A 22,520-nucleotide genomic window follows, 5' to 3' on the forward strand; every position below is an offset into this window, starting at 1 on the left:
GGTATGGGAGGCTATATGGTGCTCCAAATGTCGTGGTAAGTGTTTCAGAGTGGAAGTGAGAGTGCAGGGAGTGTACACATGACATTGATCTGCTGCAGTATGTGCCTAAGAGTGTGGGCTTGAGTCATGCACTGCCTAGCATGCTATCTCCAGGGGAAAGAGGTATGTGGCCTATTTCACACGTTTCCCTGCCTGCACATCAAAATTTGAGGGACATGTATTGTTTCTTCAGCCATACAGTGACACAGCAAGTTGTTAATCCAGGAATCAGGACATAAATTGCGTGTGTGAATGGATGTGTGGGTCCCTGATGTTCTTCACAGGCTCATCTGTGGCCTTAGCAAGGATTACGTCCAGAGAGTACTAATGGAATTGTGTCTGACTCACAATTTGCATCATGTATAGGTCAGCACTATGCTCAGGACTTTCATACCAGAGGGTGACACTCTTTTTGGTAAATCACCTATGACACAGAGGATTGTAGTACTTTTGTGCACAGCCCCTTCCAATTCTCCCAGCATGGGTACTGACTCGAATGTGTAGGCACTGTTTGCGCTCTCAATTTGTCACTTCATGTGACATTTCTGATGCCCCATGTTGGACCTCAGTGTGAGCCCACCTGGCCTGCACAGTCACATCCAAATCTGACAAGGACACATCACTGAATGTACAGAGAGAAACATGTGTGTTGTTTGCTAGACTATGCATGAAAGAGCCATCTCAGCCATGTAGATTGCTGTGTGGTGGTGTGTCCTTGCACTTCTGTGAGACACCTACTTGTTTTTGGTGGCACTTGTGAGTATGCAGAGTGTGTGGCTGGCAAGTCAGTGTTGTGTTTTGTTGATCATGCATGTGTGTTGCTACTGTTTGTGCTCACTGTGCAGACCTGTTCAGCCACATTGACATTGTGGGTGTGTTTTCTCATGCATTGGTGTCACTTGAGGCTTTTTTGGCTCCAGTTTGGCATGTGGGTTTTGGAGTCATAACATCCCTTATCGGTGCTTCTGATGCCTACCCATTGTGAGTGTGCACTCCATCTATTTGTGTATGGGGTACTCCAGACTTGTTTACTACTGATGTACACAACACTTCACTCTCATGTCAGCTGTCCCCTTGGTTTGCCAGTGTGTGTGCCTCCTCACTACTTTATTTGTTACACTGTGCTTTGGGGTGCTGATCTGTGCACAGGACCAATGTGCCACTCAGGACAGTTTCCCAATTGGTTATATGTGATTTTTGTGTACTGTTTTGCAGTCATGGCTGCTCATCTGCAGTTCAACTGTTTGTGCTGCACAGTCCTCTGGTCATGTTGTTTTTACCTGGGTGTTCCAGACTTGTGCATCTGCGGGTGATGGGTGAGCTGTATGTGTGTTTGCTGAACTACTACTTTCCTTCCAGAGTGTGATGTTGTATACTCCTATTCTGTCTGGGCTCACATTGCCTTTCCCCAGTGTAACTGCACAGGTCTGTGCTTGTAGTACTTCTGTGTATGTTGTTAGTGGGTTTTGTGTTTGACTGTTGTTTGGTTCAGGCATCCCTGTGTGTGTGATGTTTGTGGATGCCCCCCAGGCAGTGTGATTGTTGGTAAGTGTATTGGCTGGACATTATTGGCACCATTCTGTGTGTTTGACAGTGGTGTTGAGTGCTGCAGGTGTGAGGTTGGGGGCGTATGTGTGAAGGATCCAACTTGTGTTTGACCATCATGGAGTGTGACAATGGGCCCTGTGTGTTGTGCTGCTGACATACACCTGTCAAGCAATTGGCTACAGATGTGTGGCTGATCACTGTTTGACTTCAGAGACTTCCTTCCATCCCTGTGCCTATGGATGGATTGTCTTGCTGTCTCCCTGAGTTGTTGCATAGAGGTGACTGTGGTTTAATTTCACTCACTGTGCCAGCCATGCGTGATTTGATGGGCTAAGGGTGTTGTTGTATGTTCCTTCTCTTGCATGTGATGTATACATCCTTAGTAGCTAGTTCCTTGACCTTCTATTCGTGTCCACCTCACGTTAGCTTTCCCCTTTCTTGTCCTCCATTGCTGCTGACATCTGATCTGTGTATGTGGCAGTGTGTCAGTGTGGGGTGTGTGTAGTTGAGTGATTGTTCCTATTAATTGTGAGTGTTAATTTTGTGATTGCACTCAGTTTGCTTGACATGAGTGTAGTGTGGGTGTGGTGTGTGGGTTGCCCTGGCCTTGAGCTTATGTGCTGTGTCTTCATGTGCAGCACCACCTGCTCTGGCTGTCTCCCTGTTTTTTGGTGTGTGGGGCAGGGTGTGGGTACACCTGGCTGGTTGTTTTGTATGGGGGTGCACAGAAGGGGCACATAGAATGTCCCATAAGGGGGGGCCTGGTGTATGGAGGGGTGTCCCTATGATCTTTGTGGACTGCCCATGCCTGGCGCTGGCCCTGCTTTCCACATTGTGTGCATGTTTTCCCGCGTCTTCACCGCTGCGGTGACTTGACCGAGACATTGCATTGATATAGTGGTTGATGGGTGACCTGGATGCGGGAGGGTGATTTAGTGACAGGTAGCTCATGTGTGGGTACACTTGTGGATGTGTTTCTGTCCCCACCGGGGTGTCTGGTTTGGACAGGAACAGTATATCAGCCCTGCAGTTGTGTGTTGTGGTTGTGTGTGTAGTTGTGTGATTGCGTACCTGCAGCATTATCCTCAACGGTGCATGACTTGCTCGTAGTGGATCAGGTACAGCACTGGGAAGACGTGTAGAGCTGGATCCATTGCGGTCCTGAATGGGTGGGAGTGGACTGGGAGTCTGGTTTGGCTATCTCTGATTGGGTAGTTTCTCCGCAGCGGTGTGACTGCGGTCAGGACGTCATTCCTCACGGCGGTGGGTCTCCATTGGCTCCCACCGCCGCGGTGGCAGACGCATTTTGATGGCGGTTCGTGTCTTACCGCGGTGGACGGAAAATGGGCTATGTTTGTCCATTGTAATATGGCTGGCGTGAGGACCACCACTCGCGTGCGGAAAATGGCATTTTCAGCCAGCAACGCAGTGGTGCCTCCGCCCGCCATCGTAATGGGCCCCTTAGTGTTTTAGTTTCTTGGCTACATTTCTAAATGTTTCTTTCATAGAGGTTTTCCTTTTGTCTTATTTGTTGTTCAAGGAAAGGTAGGTAGTATTTGCTGTTTACAGTAGGTTGTAAGTTAAGGATTTGAGGTAGTCTAGGCCTTGCTGTGGATGGTAGATTTGAACTTAGTTTATCATGCATATGTTGCATTTGTTCAGAAAGTTTGGGGGCCTGTGCTAGGGGGTGTTTACTTCTTAGCTCTCAATAGATATGTTCCTTTGTAGGATGCGTATGAATTGGTACAGTGTTCAGTGGTGATTTTGAATGATTGCACCCTTCCCTTGTATTATGTGTGTTAGCTTCCTTGTTAAGAGTCTTTCGGTATTCATTACACTCTTCTAAATGGAATCTAGTTTTGCATCTGTCTACAGATGACCAACCCAGGACTCTTCAATGTAGTCTAGGGTTCACTGACAGAATATTGATGTAAAAAATATAGAAGTAAAAAATATCGATGAACAAATATAGAATGCAAAAATATTGACTCCCTATAATTAAACAGGTAAATACTAAAATATCCGAAAGAAAATATAGATGTTAAAAATATAGTTGGTCAATATATCATAACATTAAGTAAAAAAATAAAGTAGATTTAATTTAATATGCATTTTAACAAATATAATGAATAAACATAATTAACAAAACATGTAAACACACATGCATCATAATCAACATATATATATACATATTCACTTTAAAACAATTAATAAACTATTCATTTTAAAGTATTATATAATTTTTAAATGATATACACATATATAAATATATATAATGTGTGTGTGTGTATATATATATATATGTATACAAATAACATAAAAGCAATTTAAACAAAACATTCTATTATATATTAAAACATTAAACTATTTAAAAATCTTTAAACTTAAATTAACCACTACAGTCAGTGCAACAGAAGGGAAAGTGTTGGATAGCAGAGGGGCAGAAATTACTATTCCGACTCTAGTGAATGCAACAGTAGGGAAACTGTTGGATAGTGGAGGGGTAAAACTTACTATTCCCACTCCAATCAGTAGGGAAAGTGTTGGATTGCAAAGGGGTAAAAATTAATATTCTCGCTCCAGTCAGTTCAAAAGTCTCAGAGGAGAACAAACTCAGCATTAACCGAGAAAAAACTAAAATTCTGAGCGTGAACATCCGCAAAAAAAAGTCAAAACATCATTGCCATCTGGTGTCATGTAAGCTGGAAGCTATACAAAACTACAAGTACCTGGGAGTTATTATCGATAAAAAAGGGAACTATATAGCTCAATGTGCGGCCATTAACAAAACAACATCTGTGGCCCAAATTTCCAGGTGAAACTTATACCATCAAACACTTCCGGAAGCGAAGCCATGAGAAGGAGAGATGCTGAAACTCTGGATCGCACAATAGCAAAAGCAATCAGATGATTTTTGGGTTACTGGGATACACATCCCCGCACAACTGAGGCTCGAGTTTGGGATACAAAGACAAGAGCTCGCTCGTAAAGAAGCATTCATTAAAAGCTGGTATAAAATCAAAAGGGGACCTCCAGATTCCCTTAACACCTATTTATGGAAAGAATTGCAGACCAAGGAGGCATGTCCAGCCAGACGCTATTTGGACAGCTCACCTAACCAACTGAGACTACAGAACCTCTGGCAGCTATCAGAAACCTTTGCAAGCTTTAAAAAAATAGTAAATAACACTGTCAAAAAAGAATTACTCATACAGGATAAAGCTGCCCTGACAGAGCGCAGTCATGGCTGGTTTACCTTACAGTCATACAGCAAGGCCACACCCCAAGTCTATCTCCACACTAGCTTTTCTTGAACCATAAAAGAGAAGTTCTTGAAACTCCGCCCAGGAATATTACCATCTGCATATCATATGCTGCCGTAGCTACGCCCTCCGAAGCCAGCAATTTGTCGACTATGCGTGGAGGGAGAGGAGGACGCAGCGCATCTGCAAACCATATGTAAGACCCTAAGACGGGAGCGTCTGACCCTCCTTAGACCACTCATTAATAAGAAGCACATTCACACTTGCAGACAAGCAGTGTTAGCAAGCTTCTCCTGTGAGGATGTTCAATTAGGCTGCCTCCTGGTAAAACTCCTATCTGCCGCCGAACTGAGCATCAAAAGACAAGCCAACCAGCTAGCGGACTGTAAAGCAGCCGAACGTACCATGGTACATTGATCCAACTTTCACAAGACGCTGACTGTGCTGCAACCTTAATGAGAACTTCAGCACAGTAAACACTGGTATACCATGCATTTTCTTTTTTTTAAAAAGGACTCACTCTAGGTAGATTGCTCCACAGAAATAACTTTTATGTTGACTAACCATTTTCCTCTTAGTACCCAACGATTTTTAATGTATGCATTGTGTTACTCTATAGCAAGACTTCTCGCAAATAGCTGCTTTGCACTCAGCACCTTTTTACGCTGTAAGTTAGGCGAAACAAGGACGATTTTTATTTGAATCTCGCAGAGGTAAAAATTGCTGCTTTGGCCCTTCGCACTTTCCTTACATACTCAGGCTTTTTCGTTTTTTGTCACTTCACCCAACCTGCTGCTACGTATTTGACCAACGAGGTTGGCTACTTTCGCTCTGCTGCTAAGAATATACCCAAAGGGAATTGATTACCTGTTCGCAACGAATGCTGCTGTACACACATGAAATACACTATAATCCCTGCAGAGGTTAAATTGTTGTCTTGCACATTGAACTTTCTCCTACATGCCATAGAATTTTGTTTCTTCCTGTTTAATCTATCCTGTTGTCATGTATTGGACTAACAATGAAAGCTCTGCCAGTCAAGCTGCTAGGCTAAGCAGGGCTATATTTTATCTTAATTTTATTGTGTTTTAACTGTGACTTATTTTTTTCTGTTCAAATTGTTGCTATAAAATGACAACATGAGATGCACCTGTGCAAAGGTTTTAATTAACTGTACAATAAATACAATTTAAATTTCACTTTTAGAGACTCCTCTCTTCCATGAGATAAGAAATTCTACAAAATATGAAGCAACTTTCTTGACATAAGTTTTTGTTTTTATAAGTTTTTGTTTTAAGATTTGGTGAGGAATCAATATTTGTATCACTCTTCACAACCTATGAAGATAATGTCTTATTGTAACTATATAAGAGTAAGCAACTTTCCAAAATGCAAACATCTTACTATCACACTCAAGGAGTAGTTAGATCAGACTTAATGGCAATATATGTGGCCCAATAGCAAGTTATCTAAAGCAGCTTTACTAATAAATGCACATCCACACATTTATTATTACAGTGAAAAGGCCACATTCGAGTTTATTACACAGTCAAGTTAAAGCTAACATGAGACAAATGCTGTTTATCACATCACAGATTGCGTGTAACAATGACTTTACGTGGAGAAACAACAATCCAGGTATTCAGGTCTCTTCAATTACACTTTACTTGACTGCACAATGAAGGGACGTTCTTCTGAGTTCAGTAGGAACTGGGACCTTCCTCTTTGGTGAGGGCTTAGGTGCTCACTAAAAAATTATTTTAAAGCTCTGTCTGAAATGCGTGACCTAAGAACTGTTGTAAGAAAGCCTGGTCACCCTTCCCACTCTTGTTCAGAAACATGAAATTGTTATTCTGGTGAGATTGTTTGAAAGAATGGGCATGCATTTTTCTTTGCACCATTTTGATTCCTAGACAAGGTGTTAGGGTTCAAGACATTATGTTATGTTATGTTAAATATTTTATTAAGCGCGACTGTTACCCTTGGGTGTCCTGGCGCTAACTGCTATCCTGATGCAGAAAAAACTGAGGAAGAGACTAAAACAACCAGGTCTTAAGCATTTTCCTGAATAACAGCAAATCAGTGCTGTTCCTCAGATGCAAAGGAAGCTGGGGGCATATTACCAAGTGTTAGAACCGGGGGTCTCTGGTTGGCAGAGGTAAGAACCTTAGACCAAGTAGGGACCCTTGCTTCTAGTCAGGGTGAAGGAATAACCCTCTGAGATAACCCCTGCTCACCCTCTAGGTAGCATGGCGCGAGCAGTCTAGGCTAAATAGAGGCAATGTGGATAACATTTGCACTTAACAAAACAATAATCCCCAATCCACCACAAACTGAGACCACACAGGTAAGTATATTTTATAAAAATATATAACTTTATCTAGTTTCAGCAAGTAAATCAAGCCTTTGCACGATAATCACTTTGTTAAGAATATATTGCGCTTAAATCTTAATGGTTGCAGTTAATCTTTAAGGTGGTACTTAATTTCAGGAAGTTCGTAGATCAAACAGTCTCAAGTCTCTTTGGGAATCAGTACTGAAAATGGGTAATACTGATTGTTCTACAGAAAACAAAAATGTGCTCTTAAAAACGAGCAAGGAAAACAATGCCACGTGTAATCTTACTTTGGGCCTTTAAGCGCTGCAAGTGCGCTCCCTCGCGAGGCCCGGGGGCTCTTTTCTTCCCCGGGTTCCACCTCGCTCCTTCATGTGCCCCCAGGTGCCCTGCGCCCACCAGAACTCACTCGCTTCCGGTCCCGGCCGATCCCTCCTGCTCCCCCGCCTGCTCTCGACAATCCAACGAGCGGCGGGGAGCGGGCCAGGCGCTCAAAGGCTGGGACGGCAGGCCGGGGCGGGAGACACTCGGGGAAATCCCTCGGCGAGGGCAGGTCACTTCTTCCCGGGTCCGGCGGTGATCGCGCAGCACTTCCCTGGGTCCCGAGAACGGGGACCAATCCGGTCGCGGCGTCGGGGCGAGCCTCTGGTGCACCCGGGAGTCAGCCAACGGCAGAGCGGCTCCCGGGACAGTCAAGCCGTGACGCTCCGCTCCTTCGGCCAATCACGGCCCACCACCACTGATGACGCTGCGCCGCATGGGCCAATCCCGTTGCGGCGTTAGTGAGGGGGCTCGGCTCCCTCCACCAATGGGAGCGCGGCGCCTTCGTTCTTTGGTGCTTTAGCTCCCCAACGATCGGCGATCTTGGGGGGGTATTCCTGGCCCCCGGGCCGCGGTGGTGACACAGCTCACAGTCGTTTTCGGTGCACCTCGCACTGGGAAGGCCCACAAGTCTCCGGTCTGCCCCCACACACACGCGTGTCGATGAACACGCCGATCTTAGCCCCGCAGCAGGCTGGGTCAGCGCGGCGCTCTCAAGCAGATTAGAGAGCAGCCCACGCGCTAAGCAGGCAAACGACAGGGTTTCACGATCTCCTCGCCACACAGCAGCTTCCGGGGGCACAGCAGGGTCTTGTAGTCCTTGGGCAACCTTTATGTCCCTGGGTTGCAGACAGGGGGCCAGCTCTTCTCAGGCCCTTGGAGATTCAAGATTGTAGACACAGCACACAGCAAAGTCTTGGCAGTTGCAAGCAGGCAGGGTCACAGCACACAGCAAATTCCCTTTCTCCTCCTCAGCTTCCAGTTAGAAAGCAGAACAGGTCAGCCCTTAGAGCACACAGCAAGGCAATCTTCCTTTAGTTCTCTAGCCATCCTCCTTCCAGCCGAGGTTCCTCCTTGGTTGTAGCATTTCAGAATCTAAACTTCTGTAGTCAGGGGTCCTTTCCTTATACCCCTCAATGTCTTTGAAGTCCTTTGAAGTCTTTGTGCAAGGAGCCCTGAGTCCAGTCTAAACCAGTTCTGGGGGTTGCGGAGCACTGAGGTGTCTCTGGTTTTCTTCTTCCTGTCAGCTTCAGGGTCAGAGGTGTCAGTTGACCGGCAGGAGGGAGCTAGCATGGGGGAGGCAGGCCGGCACAGCCCAGCACTTATCAGGCGTTTCTTCCTCCCACCTCCCAGGCAGGCAGATGTGCCCTTTCATCCCCGGGCTGGCTCCGACCCTCTCCTCTGGCGGCTCTTCAACCCCCCTGTCACATCCAGACCAGACAGGTATTCCACAAACCCAGGCACACAGAAAGGTTTAGACAAGAGAACAGCCACTTTCTAAAAGTGCTATTCTCCAACACAGGATTTAAAAACACCCTTCACTAAAAGATGTGTCATTAAATTCTGAGTTCAGGGATATCTTTCACTTATGTCCCATCTTGTTCCTATGGGAAGATAGGCTGGTATCACATGGGCCCAGTCTCCTCCATGTTACTCTATGGAGCAAGATAGCCTTACAGCAGTGAGCACATAAAATGGCTGCAGCCCACTACCAGAGCATGTGACCTGCACTAGTACATGCTCTACCTTATCCATACACTGCACCCTGCCCAGGGGGGTACCTTGAGCCTTCCATAGGGGTGGCTGATGTGCACAGACAGGGAAGGGTTAGGCCCAGCCAGTGGAGACACTGGCCAGGGGGACAGGGCAGTCCACTGACTGCACACAGGCCCTGCGCTGGCAGGCCTGAGTCCTTTTTAGGGCTACTCATGTGGGTGGTGCAATCTGCGCTGCAGGCCCACTAGTAGCATCTGTCATCACCAGCCCTGGCACACACAGTGCACTTTACTAGGGACTTTGTGGTGATACAAATGTGCCAATCAGGTATATTTAATTAATATGGCAATTTACAGAGGGAGCACTTACACTCTGACACTGATCAGCAGTGGCAGAGTGTCCAAAGCATCTAAATCAGCAAAAACGAAATCCAGCACAGCATCAAAACACATGAGTCAGAGGCAAAAAGATTGGGGAAGAACCACGCCAAAGGTGTCAGGTCTAACACGTGTCCCCTCCAGCTGAAAGTGGGGAGAACTACCCAACCTCTTGGGAGTCCTCATCACTAAGGCGGAAGAATCTGGACAGACCGTCAGCATTGGCGTGTTCTGTACCAGGGCGGTGCTCCACCGTAAAGTCCATCCCCTGTAGGGAAATGGACCACCTCAACAATTTCGGATTCTCACCCCTCATCTGCATTAACCATCTGAGGGGCCTGTGGTTGGTCTGAACACGGAAGTGAGTCCCAAACAGGTAGGGCCTCAGCTTCTTCAGAGCCCAGACCACAGCGAAAGCTTCTCTTTCAATGGCACTCCATTTCTGTTCCCTGGGGATTAGCCTCCGGCTAATGAAAGCCACTGGTTGATCTCCTCCCTCCTCATTGATCTGTGAGAGTACTGCTCCCACGCCATGCTCTGAAGCGTCAGTTTGCACAATGAACTCACTGGAAAAGTCAGGTGCCTTAAGCACCGGTGCTGTGCACATGGCAGTTTTGAGGGTGTCAAAAGCAGTTTGACAGGCCTCAGTCCAATTCACTTTTCTGGGCTGATTCCTAGATGTCAGCTCTGTCAAAGGGGCCACAATGGTGCCATAACCTTTGACAAACCGTCTGTAATACCCGGTGAGACCTAAAAAGGCTCTCACCTCAGTCTGAGTCTTGGGGGGCTCCCAAGCCAGAATGGTATCAATCTTCGCCTGTAGGGGCGCCACCTGGCCGCTCCCCACCTGGTGTGCCAAGTACACCACCGATCCCTGCCCTATCTGGCATTTACTGGCCTTGATAGTGAGGCCTGCCTTCTGCAGAGCATTCAACACTTCAGTGAGGTGTTGCAGGTGTTCCTCCCAAGTGGAGCTGAACACAGCAATGTCATCCAGGTAGGCTGCGCTGAATTGCTCCAGCCCCGCCAGTACCTGGTTGACCAATCTCTGAAATGTGGCGGGGGCATTTTTCAACCCGAAGGGCATGACACGGAACTGGAAGTGCCCCTCTGGTGTTGAAAATGCTGACCTCTCCTTGGCCCCCTTGGTTAAGGCAATCTGCCAGTACCCTGAAGTCAAATCAAAAGTGCTCAGGTACTGGGCAGCTCCCAACCGATCCACCAGCTCATCAGCTCTGGGGATGGGGTGCGCGTCAGTCTTGGTGACCGCATTGAGCCCACGGTAGTCCACGCAGAACCGAAGTTCTGGGGTGCCACCGGGGGTAGCAGCTTTCTTAGGCACTAAGACCACTGGGCTAGCCCAGGGGCTGCTGGAGGGCTCAATAACCCCTAGCGTCAGCATCTTGGAAACTTCTTCCTTGATGCTGGCTCTGACCTTGTCAGCCACTCTGTAAAACTTATGTTTCACAGGCAGACTGTCCCCAGTGTCCACGTCGTGGACGCACCACTTGGTGACACCTGGGGTCAGGGAGAACAGGGGGGCGAACTGACCCAAGACTTGGCGACAGTCCTCCTGCTGCTCTGGAGTCAGGGTGGGGGAGAGGACCACACCATCCACTGACCCATCTTGCTCCTTGACTGCCAGAAGGTCAGGGAGAGGATCACTATCCTCCTTCCCTCCAGCATCTGTAGCCATGAGCATAGTCACTTCAGTCCTCTCAAAGTGGGGTTTGAGGCGGTTCACATGTAGCACTCTCAGGGGCTGCCTGGGAGTCTTCAGGTTAACCAAATAGGTAACCTCGCTCTTGCGCTCCACCACCTCATATGGCCCAGACCACTTGTCACGGAGCGCACAAGGCTCCACTGGCGCCATCACTCACACTTTCTGACCAGGGTGGAACTCAACCAGAGAAGTGTTCTGGTCATACCACCTCTTCATTTGCTCCTGGCTAGCCTCCAGGTTCTCTTGAGCGAGCTTCCTGAAGCGCTTGGTCTGGTTGCGAATGGCCAGCACATAGCTGAACACATCCTGAGGGGTTTTCCCACGGGATTTCTCCCACCCCTCCTTCACCAGAGTAAGAGGCCCTCTGACAGGGTGGCCATACAGCAACTCAAAGGGACTGAACCCTAAGGATTTCTGAGGCACCTCCCTGTAGGCAAACAACAGGCATGGTAACAAGACGTCCCATTTCCGCCTCATGGGCTCTTCCAGGCCCATAATCATGCCCTTCAATGTGCAGTTGTATCTCTCAACCAGCCCGTTTCCTTGAGGGTGGTAAGGAGTGGTGAATTTGTATGTCACCCCACACTCACTCCACAGGGACTTCATATACCTAGAAATGAAGTTTGTCCCTCTGTCTGAGACGACCTCCCGGGGAAATCCCACACGGGAAAAGATCCCCATCAGGGCACGGCCCACCACTGGGGCGGTGACTGTCCTGAGCGGGATGGCTTCCAGGTACCGAGTGGCATAGTCCACGAAGACCAGGATAAACCTGTTGCCGAGGGCTGTCTTGGGATCCAGGGGCCCCACGATGTCAATGCCCACCCGCTCAAAAGGGGTGCTCACCACCGGAAAGGGTTGGAGGGGGGCCACGCGCTTCCCTCCACTCTTGCCACTGGCCGGACAAGTCTGGCAAGATTTACAAAAGGCAGAGACGTGCGTCTTCATCTGGGGCCAGTAGAAATGGGTGACAAGCCTGTGATAGGTCTTGTCTTGCCCCAGATGTCCTGCGAGAGGCACGTCATGAGCCAGACCCAGTAGGAAGTTCCTGAAGCGCTCCGGTACTACCAGCACACGGGCTGCACCGGGCTCAGCGAACTTAGGCTCACTATAAAGTAAGTCATCCTCCCAGTAGATCAAATGCTCCTTGGACCCCAGGCCCGCTGCCTGGTCTGCAGCCTGCTGCCGCACACCAATGAGAGAAGGGCACTCCTTCTGAGCCTGGCAGAATTCCTCCCTGGAGGGACCACCCTCTTGCTGCCACTGGGACAGCTCAGGCAATTCCCCTAGTTCGGCCACCTGCTCCCCTGTAGGTTCCAGGGCATCCCCCTCTGGGTCTGCCTCCTCCTGGACCGTGGGCACAGTGGGGGCCGGTTTCCCGCGCCCTCTACCCCGTCTTCTCTTGGCAGGTTCCTGGGCCATGGTTCCAGGCTCCAGTTCTGCTAGACCGCCCTCTCTGGCTGTCATTGCCCGGGTGGACACACAGATCCACGCAGGCAAACCCAACATCTCCAAGTGAGTCCGGTGCTCCACCTCTTTCCATGGGGAGCTCTCCAGGTCATTACCTAATAGACAATCTACAGGCAAGGCATCGCTTACAACAATTTCCAAAATACCGGAGACTCCTCCCCATTCAAATGGAACCTTTCCCAACTTGCAGTAGCGCACTGAACTGTCAGATGACACCACAGGCCGGAGTACCTTGGGAACAATTTGCTCTTCAGTCACCCACCGACACCTGACAGATGTCACGCTGGCCCCTGTGTCTCTCAGAGCCTCCACCTCCTGTCCATTGATGGTCACCTTCTGCCCGTATTTCTTAGTGTTTTGGGGTAGCAAGGTTTCCTGGGCCATCTCTTGGTCTCCTAGAGAGACAAGGGTCATCAATGCTAACCCCTTCTCCCCACTAGAAATCAAATCCCCTTCCCAAAGCTACACTGGCTAACGCCGGAGCTGGAGCTGGAGCACCAGTGGGTGCTGATTTCTTCTTTGGACATTTGGGGGCAATGTGCCCCACCACCCTACATGAATAGCAAGTAGGCGGGGCCTTTCTGTCCTGCGTGCCCTTAGGGGGCCAGGACTTCTTAGGCTGGGGGGGTTGAGATACCTTCTCCTGGGAACTATTTTGGGGCCCTTTAGAAGACTCCTTGTGATTACCCATGTCCCCCCCACTCTTCTGCTGGGGACCCTGTCCACCTTTGGCTGGGGTACTTACCACCCCCTTGTGGACCCTGGTGATAGTCCACCGGACCGCCTCTTTAGCAAGCTCACTGGGATCAGTTAACTTGCTATCCAACAGATGCTGGCGCAGCTCTGGGACACATAAACTACTTAAGTGCTCCCTACTAATCAAGTGACACAACCCCACATAATCAGTAACTTTGCTGCCCTTTATCCAACCTTCCAGTGCACGCATGTACATACTCACACACTCCACCCAAGTACTTGAATCAAGCTTCTTGTAGTTCCTAAACTTCTGGCGGTACTGTTCTGCAGTGAGCCTATACCTGAGGCACAAAGCCTCCTTCATTGCGTGGTAGGATAAAGCATCCTCTGCTTCTAAGGGTGCCAAAACATCCCTCCCAGAGGCCTCAAAATGCTTCCACAATCCTGCCCCCCAATTCTTCTCAGGCACTTCATTCATCTTTAAGGCAAGTTCATACGCTCTGAACCACGCATAAATATCCTCACCCCTCTGATAATTCTGTACCAGATCCTTTGGTATGTATACCTTACCCGCCTGTACCGGTTGTGCGCTGCCACCATTAGAACTGGACACCCTCTCTTTAAATTTGATGTCCAACTCCTTCATGCTCCTCTCATGAGCCAATTGGAGTTTCCTCTCCTCCAAAGCGAGAGCGGTTCTTCTCTCATCCGCCTCTGCTTGCGCTTTGAGCTTAAAAAGCTCAATCTCATGGGCCCTAGCTCTCTGATTCTCCTCTATTTCCTCTGGAGAAATAACCCTACCGGAGTGGTTGCTGCCGGGCCTACACGCTGGCTGCGCCACTGGCAATTCACTGGACAAAAACCCATTCTCCTGTGTGCCTCCCTCTCCAATAGTAGCTTCTGGAACACCATGTTTGGCCTCCCACCAGGCCCTCAGAGCTGTCCGTAGCTCTTCCTTGTTTGCGCCGCCCCTTACTGGGCATTCAAGCTGTCTGCAGACTTTTCTCAGTTGCTCCTTGTTATAGGTTAACAACTCCTGGATTTCAAATTCCACTTCCACTTCTCCATTCACGCTTGGCGCTTTCCGAGACATGATGCTTCCTAACCTTTTCAACTAAAAAGGTTCCACCAAAAATGAAAAATCTTGCGCAACCTGTTCTGCTAAACTAGACTAGTGATGTACAAGAAATCACTGCAGGTCAAGTGCAATTATTAGTTCAAAATCCCACCGCTGCCACCAATGTTAGAACCGGGGGTCTCTGGTTGGCAGAGGTAAGAACCTTAGACCAAGTAGGGACCCTTGCTTCTAGTCAGGGTGAAGGAATAACCCTCTGAGATAACCCCTGCTCACCCTCTAGGTAGAATAGCGCGAGCAGTCTAGGCTAAATAGAGGCAATGTGGATAACATTTGCACTTAACAAAACAATAATCCCCAATCCACCACTAACTGAGACCACACAGGTAAGTATATTTTATAAAAATATATAACTTTATCTAGTTTCAGCAAGTAAATCAAGCCTTTGCACGATAATCACTTTGTTAAGAATATATTGCGCTTAAATCTTAATGGTTGCAGTTAATCTTTAAGGTGGTACTTAATTTCAGGAAGTTCGTAGATCAAACAGTCTCAAGTCTCTTTGGGAATCAGTACTGAAAATGGGTAATACTGATTGTTCTACAGAAAACAAAAATGTGCTCTTAAAAACGAGCAAGGAAAACAATGCCACGTGTAATCTTACTTTAGGCCTTTAAGCGCTGCAAGTGCGCTCCCTCGCGAGGCCCGGGGGCTCTTTTCTTCCCCGGGTTCCACCTCGCTCCTTCATGTGCCCCCAGGCGCCCTGCGCCCACCAGAACTCACTCGCTTCCGGTCCCGGCCGATCCCTCCTGCTCCCCCGCCTGCTCTCGACAATCCAACGAGCGGCGGGGAGCGGGCCAGGCGCTCAAAGGCTGGGACGGCAGGCCGGGGCGGGAGACACGCGGGGAAATCCCTCGGCGAGGGCAGGTCACTTCTTCCCGGGTCCGGCGGTGATCGCGCAGCACTTCCCTGGGTCCCGAGGACGGGGACCAATCCGGTCGTGGCGTCGGGGCGAGCCTCTGGTGCACCCGGGAGTCAGCCAATGGCAGAGCGGCTCCCGGGACAGTCAAGCTGTGACGCTCCGCTCCTTCGGCCAATCACGGCCCACCACCACTGATGACGCTGCGCTGCACGGGCCAATCCCGTCGTGGCGTTAGTGAGGGGGCTCGGCTCCCTCCACCAATGGGAGCGCGGCGCCTTCGTTCTTTGGCGCTTCAGCTCCCCAATGATCGGCGATCTTGAGGGGGGTATTCCTTGTCCCCGGGCCGCGGTGGTGACACAGCTCACAGTCGTTTTCGGTGCACCTCGCACTGGGAAGGCCCACAAGTCTCCGGTCTGCCCCCACACACACGCGTGTCGATGAACACGCCGATCTTGGCCCTGCAGCAGGCTGGGTCAGCGCGGCGCTCTCAAGCAGATTAGAGAGCAGCCCACGCGCTAAGCAGGCAAACTACAGGGTTTCACGATCTCCTCGCCACACAGCAGCTTCCGGGGGCACAGCAGGGTCTTGTAGTCCTTGGGCAACCTTTATGTCCCTGGGTTGCAGACAGGGGGCCAGCTCTTCTCAGGCCCTTGGAGATTCAAGATTGTAGACACAGCACACAGCAAAGTCTTGGCAGTTGCAAGCAGGCAGGGTCACAGCACACAGCAAATTCCCTTTCTCCTCCTCAGCTTCCAGTTAGACAGCAGAACAGGTCAGCCCTTAGAGCACACAGCAAGGCAATCTTCCTTTAGTTCTCTAGCCGTCCTCCTTCCAGCTGAGGTTCCTCCTTGGTTGTAGCATTTCAGAATCTAAACTTCTGTAGTCAGGGGTCCTTTCCTTATACCCCTCAATGTCTTTGAAGTCCTTTTAAGTCTTTGTGCAAGGAGCCCTGAGTCCAGTCTAAACCAGTTCTGCGGGTTGCGGAGCACTGAGGTGTCTCTGGTTTTCTTCTTCCTGTCAGCTTCAGGGTCAGAGGTGTCAGTTGACCGGCAGGAGGGAGCTAACATGGGGGAGGCAGGCCGGCACAGCCCAGCACTTATCAGGCGTTTCTTCCTCCCACCTCCCAGGCAGGCAGATGTGCCCTTTCATCCTGGCTGGCTCCGACCCTCTCCTCTGGCGGCTCTGCAACCCCCCTGTCACATCCAGACCAGACAGGTATTCCACAAACCCAGGCACACAGAAAGGTTTAGACAAGAGAACAGCCACTTTCTAAAAGTGCTATTCTCCAACACAGGATTTAAAAACACCCTTCACTAAAAGATGTGTCATTAAATTCTGAGTTCAGGGATATCTTTCACTTATGTCCCATCTTGTTCCTATGGGAAGATAGGGTGGTATCACATGGGCCCAGCCTCCTCCATGTTACTCTATGGAGCAAGATAGCCTTACAGCAGTGAGCACATAAAATGGCTGCAGCCCACTACCAGAGCATGTGACCTGCACTAGTACATGCTCTACCTTATCCATACACTGCACCCTGCCCAGGGGGGTACCTTGAGCCTTCCATAGGGGTGGCTGATGTGCACAGACAGGGAAGGGTTAGGCCCAGCCAGTGGAGACACTGGCCAGGGGGACAGGGCAGTCCACTGACTGCACACAGGCCCTGCGCTGGCAGGCCTGAGTCCTTTTTAGGGCTACTCATGTGGGTGGCGCAATCTGCGCTGCAGGCCAACTAGTAGCATCTGTCATCACCAGCCCTGGCATACACAGTGCACTTTACTAGGGACTTTGTGGTGATACAAATGTACCAATCAGGTATATTCAATTAATATGGCAATTTACAGAGGGAGCACTTACACTCTGACACTGATCAGCAGTGGCAGAGTGTCCAAAGCATCTAAATCAGCAAAAACGAAATCCAGCACAGCATCAAAACACATGAGTCAGAGGCAAAAAGATGGGGGAAGAACCACGCCAAAGGTGTCAGGTCTAACACCAAGCAATAGCGATAATTATCGCTATTGCTTGGTTAGAGACAACAATTTACCGCTGAGCTGCGGCGATTTTTATCGCAGATAAACCTTGGTATTACCAAGGGTTAACGCAAATGCGATAAAAAACGGCCGCAATGCATGAATATCGCTGAAAAGTCCGCGATATTCATGCATTACCGAGCTAATGCACTTAGCCATGTTATCCACCTCCCATTGGATAACATGGCTAAGAACTGCTCAGGGCAGGTGTTAGCTTTTGGAGATATTTGCGCTTAGTGCAAATATCTCCAAAAGTTGGTAATAGGAGATAGCGATGTTAGCGACTGTTTCCAGTCGCTAACATCTTGGCACGCCCACTTTGCATGTCATTAGTGATAAATATCACTGACATGCAAAGTGGGGCCCAAGATGGTCGCTATCTCCTACCAGCTGTCGCTAACTGGTGTTAGCGACAGCTAGGTAATAGGGAGATAATTTTATCTCCGCTTTCTTGGCTTTTAAAGCCAAAAAAGCGGAGATAAACCCCCTTGATAATATGCCCCCTGGTTCCACGCCTTTGCAGCACCTACCACAAATCTTTTCCCACCCCAGCGTGCTCTTTTTACGGGTGGAACTTTGACCAGTTTTTGAGCCGATGAACGTAGCAGTCTAGTAGGAGTGTACCATTGAAATTGTTCCCGCAGGTAGCGTGGCCTTGATTGTGAAGCGATTTAAAAACTAGACAAAGGGATTTAAATTGCACTCATTTCCTCATTGGCAACCAATGAAGTCTACGAATTTCATTAGAAATCGGGGCAAATTTTGGTATGCCAGATAATAGCCTACCTGACCTGACCGGCAGACTCTAACAACCGAGGACTCCTACCCCAGAAGGTTTGAACTGACAGCGAGAGATTGATTCCCGCCCAGACGCTACAAAACAGACTGTGGCCCATTTCCTTCGTACAGCGCACAGCCTGTGCAGCCTTCTTAATACACAGAAAAGAGAATGTGAGTCCTCGCAGACTATCACAGATCGCCTTTGGCGCCCCTGGTTCCGACACCTTTGACACCACATCCAGAATAATTCCAGTGGTCCTTCCCCTTCTCTCCACGCAGACAATGTTTGGCTGAGAAGGTACATCTTCACCCAGTCCTCGTCCTGAGGAGAACCTAGACTAAACAAGGTTCGAAACGCGTTGACCCCCAGCCTGTGTCAAGAACTAAGGGTGCAGCTAGGGACTAATTCATACAACTCTCGTGGGCCCTTTCTGCAATTTCTTATAATTCACTAATCACAGGTGTTGTGTGACAGGCAGGCTATTTCATCCCAGTTCCGCCCTGTTCACATTTTTTATCAAAGGACTGGCTTTGTTTTTCTAATGATCTGTATGTAAAAAAAGTGTTCAATTTGCAACCTTGTGCTTTTGAATTCATATCGCAGACAATAGTCAGTGTCATCACAATAATTTGATTATATGCTTGTTCACTATCTCTGTAAGTGTATGTTGCTTTTACTGCAATATTTTTGTACATATTTGTATATATTCTTTCATGTTTTTGTACTAACTGTTGTGATGGAGTGTCTATTTGATGCCATTTTGCTTATGAAATAATACAAAAGTTTTTTTCAAAAAATACGCAAGTTGTTGGGTAATATTTAAACCCTTGGCTGCTCGGTACTCATTGGCTGTGTAGTCACGTACTCTTTCTTTAACTTTCCTGATCTACCACTTGGTTCTGTTGCTTAGATAATAGCCTAGCAGCAGTGTTCTGCAACATCTGGAGTCTGTGCATCAGGCTCTCTTGCATGTTTAAATAGAGGCTGTTACAGTAGTCCAGACGTGACATGATCAATGCAGTAACCACCGTCTGCCGACTCTCCTTAGGCAGAAAAGGAAGACTTTTCTTGGTGGTCCTGAGAGTGAACATAGTGGATGATACGATGGCGTTAACTTGCCTTTTCATTTCCAATTTATCATCTAAGTACATTTTTCACTTGCTTGGAAGGTGCTGGGAGAGGCCCCAGAGAATCAGGCCAGCATTCAGGGGTCCACAGGTTGAGGTAATTCCCGAATAAGATGACTTCAGTCTTGCCTGAATTTAATTTTAGGCAATTACTGGCCATCCAACTACCGACTGCCTCCATACAGTCGTGTAGCCTGTGGCTTGTATTCCTTTCTGATCCTGGATGAAGTGATACCACTATCTGCTTATCGTCTGCGTAGGAGGTAAGATGGAAACCAAAAGATCTAATCAATGGAGCCAAAGACGATACGTAGACATTAAATAAGGTAGGACTTAACGATGACTCCTGTGGTACCGCACATGGCAGGCAGAAAGGGGGCGAACAAAAATCGGCTAACGCCACTATTTGCTGACAATCGGAGAAAAAGGATTTTAAGACCCTCCAGGCCGCCTTCTCTACTCCGCAGGCTGACAATCGGTCGATCAAAATACCATGATGGACCGTGTCAAACACTGCGGAGAGGTCCAACATAATCATCGCCGCACTCCCCCCCAATCCAAAATTTTCCTAATCTCATTAGTGGATTACAGGAGGGCAGGTTCCGTGCTATGGCCCTCACAATAGCCATATTGGGTACAATCAAGTATTTCAGCATCTTGAAGGTAAGTACTCAAATGACTGTTAATCCATTTTTCAAGCATTTTTGCAGGAAAGGGGAGGCGAGAAATCGGTCTAAAATTATGGACATCTTTAGGATCGAGATTAGGTTTTTTTAGGAGAGGGATCAATGACGCTGTTTTCCAACTAATGGGGATCCTACCTGCCTCAATTATTGAATTAAAAAGAGGGGTAAGGGCTGCAGCGAAAATCCACGGAGCCAATTTAGCTGTTTTGACCGGACACGGGTTGTAGGGGGATCCTGACTTCATTTTTAAGAGGAGTTTAACAGTATCAGTATCGGTTAACAGGGGAAATTCTATCAGGGAGTTCTGAGTTTGAGGAACGGTCTTATTATCAATGCAGGGCTTGAGTGGAGAGCTGTTATTGGCTTTATTAAAAGTTGAAAAAATGTCCTCCACTTTGTCCAGGAAGAAACTAGCGATCTTGTAGCATAATTCCTGACTCTCTGCCACTCATGTTACTTGTGGGTGTGCCAATTTACAAACAATTTTAAATAGTTCTTTGGCTGAGTTTTCAAGTGATTTAATTTGGTCAGCAAAGAAATCTTGCTTAGTTATAAACAATAATTGTTTGTAGACCTGAATGCTCTCATTATACTTAATTTTATCTTCCACCTTATACTCCTTCCTCCAGTCCCGCTCGAAATGCTTGCAAATACCTTTCTGAATTTTTAATTTAGGAGTATACCATGGGGCGGCAGGGTGGGCCCTTCTAGGGTATACGGATTTCTTTGGGGCAAGCTTATCACAAGCATTAATAACCCAGGCATTAAATTTAGTTGTGGCCTCTTCCACATCACAGATTAGAGAAGGCAAACTAGGATCCAGAAGATCTTACAAGTCTTGCCTTGTTAGGGGTTTGTCATGCTTCTGAATGTCAGGGTAAGCAACCTTAAATATTATTGCTGCATGGTCTGACCAGGCTACAGTTCGCACCTCTAAGATCGACATATGTGCATAGTTTGAAAAAAATCCCATCCAACCTATGCCCAGCAGTATGGGTGGCCCCTGCAACTAACCCATTCATAAGTTCTAACAGCTCCATAGTATCTGAGTTTGACGTAGCCTCCAGGTGAAAATTAAAATCACCCATTATAGTAAAGGATCTGTTGCTTATGGCTTCCTCCATAAGGTTGCTGACCAAATCTATAAAAGGCTTCCTAGGGCCCGGTGGTCTATACACCAGGACCCCTCTAAATTTCATCTGTTGTGAAAGTGAGAGAGCGAAGGTCAAAGCTTCGCACCCCCCGCTTGTAACCGTTTGAAATGTGGCATTAATAGAGTCGTGATAGATGACTGCCAGCCCCCTACCTTTCTTATCCTGCCTATTCACAGTATGACAGAGAAAACCTAGGGGCGAGGCCTTGATCATGTCTGGTCCCGAGGTCTTATCCGTCCAGGCTTCAGTGATAAAGGCCACTTTCACTCCTAGGTCCTCTATCAGGGTGGCACATTCGATACTGTGCTTAACTAGTGAATGGGCATTAAGTAAAAGCCCGTAAATGTGCGCTCGTTGGCATGGCACTCAGGCCTGTGAGTCTCCTTTTCTCTCCTGGATGTTATTTTTGGATTTGTTGAGAACCCTTAAGTGAAATTTGTGATAAAAACTGGGGTGGGGAAGCTGTGACAAAGGACTTATTTTTTCCAAGGTATCGTTAGATGAAGAACGTTTCTTTATTGGTGCTAAGTTAGGTTATCCATAAAGGGACGGGTTCTCAGTTCTTTTCTGAAGTGAATTGGTGAAGGAATTTGTCTGGTGGGATACTTTGAGCCAGATCCTGATTCCCTTCAGTAATCAGCTTCCTGAAAAATGAACGATTTGTAGGTGGGATTTCTGAAAAAGAACTTGTAGTTCTATTCACACCCTCAGAGGATGCACCTAAACTGTTGAAATTTAGGAGCATTCTTTTTAGTCTAATACTTTGACTGGAGTACAAAGCGAATCATTTAGAGCAATGATGACCACTACTGATTCTCCCACCACTGTATCTAGAACAATAAAACTTCTGCAGTGCTATGTGTCCTCCACAGTGGCCTGTCATTTTGCAAGTAAGTCAGCAAAACCACACAACTTCCAGAAATAGAAAGTACCACATATATCAGATAATTTTCAAATCATCACTAATTTCTAACCCAATCTTAAACAACCCTCACTAATATATGTGTGTATTAATAACAGCATTTTTTGAATTAATTTAAAAATAAATGTAGGAAGGTGGCTACCTGACTATGGTTACCCCAGATTTTTTGCCTGTGTTTAGCTGGTTTTTTGACTTAGTTGACCTGGTTCCCTGCTAATCAGGGCCCCAGGCCATCTGCTCTCTCTGTAAAATGGATTCCATGTACCCTAGGTACATACCACAATTGGAAATGGACTCCTTGTCAGCCCCTGTATAATGCACTATAGGTGCCC

This window comes from Lissotriton helveticus, chromosome 6 (genome assembly GCF_964261635.1).
Source record: "Lissotriton helveticus chromosome 6, aLisHel1.1, whole genome shotgun sequence".
Lineage (NCBI taxonomy): Eukaryota > Metazoa > Chordata > Amphibia > Caudata > Salamandridae > Lissotriton > Lissotriton helveticus.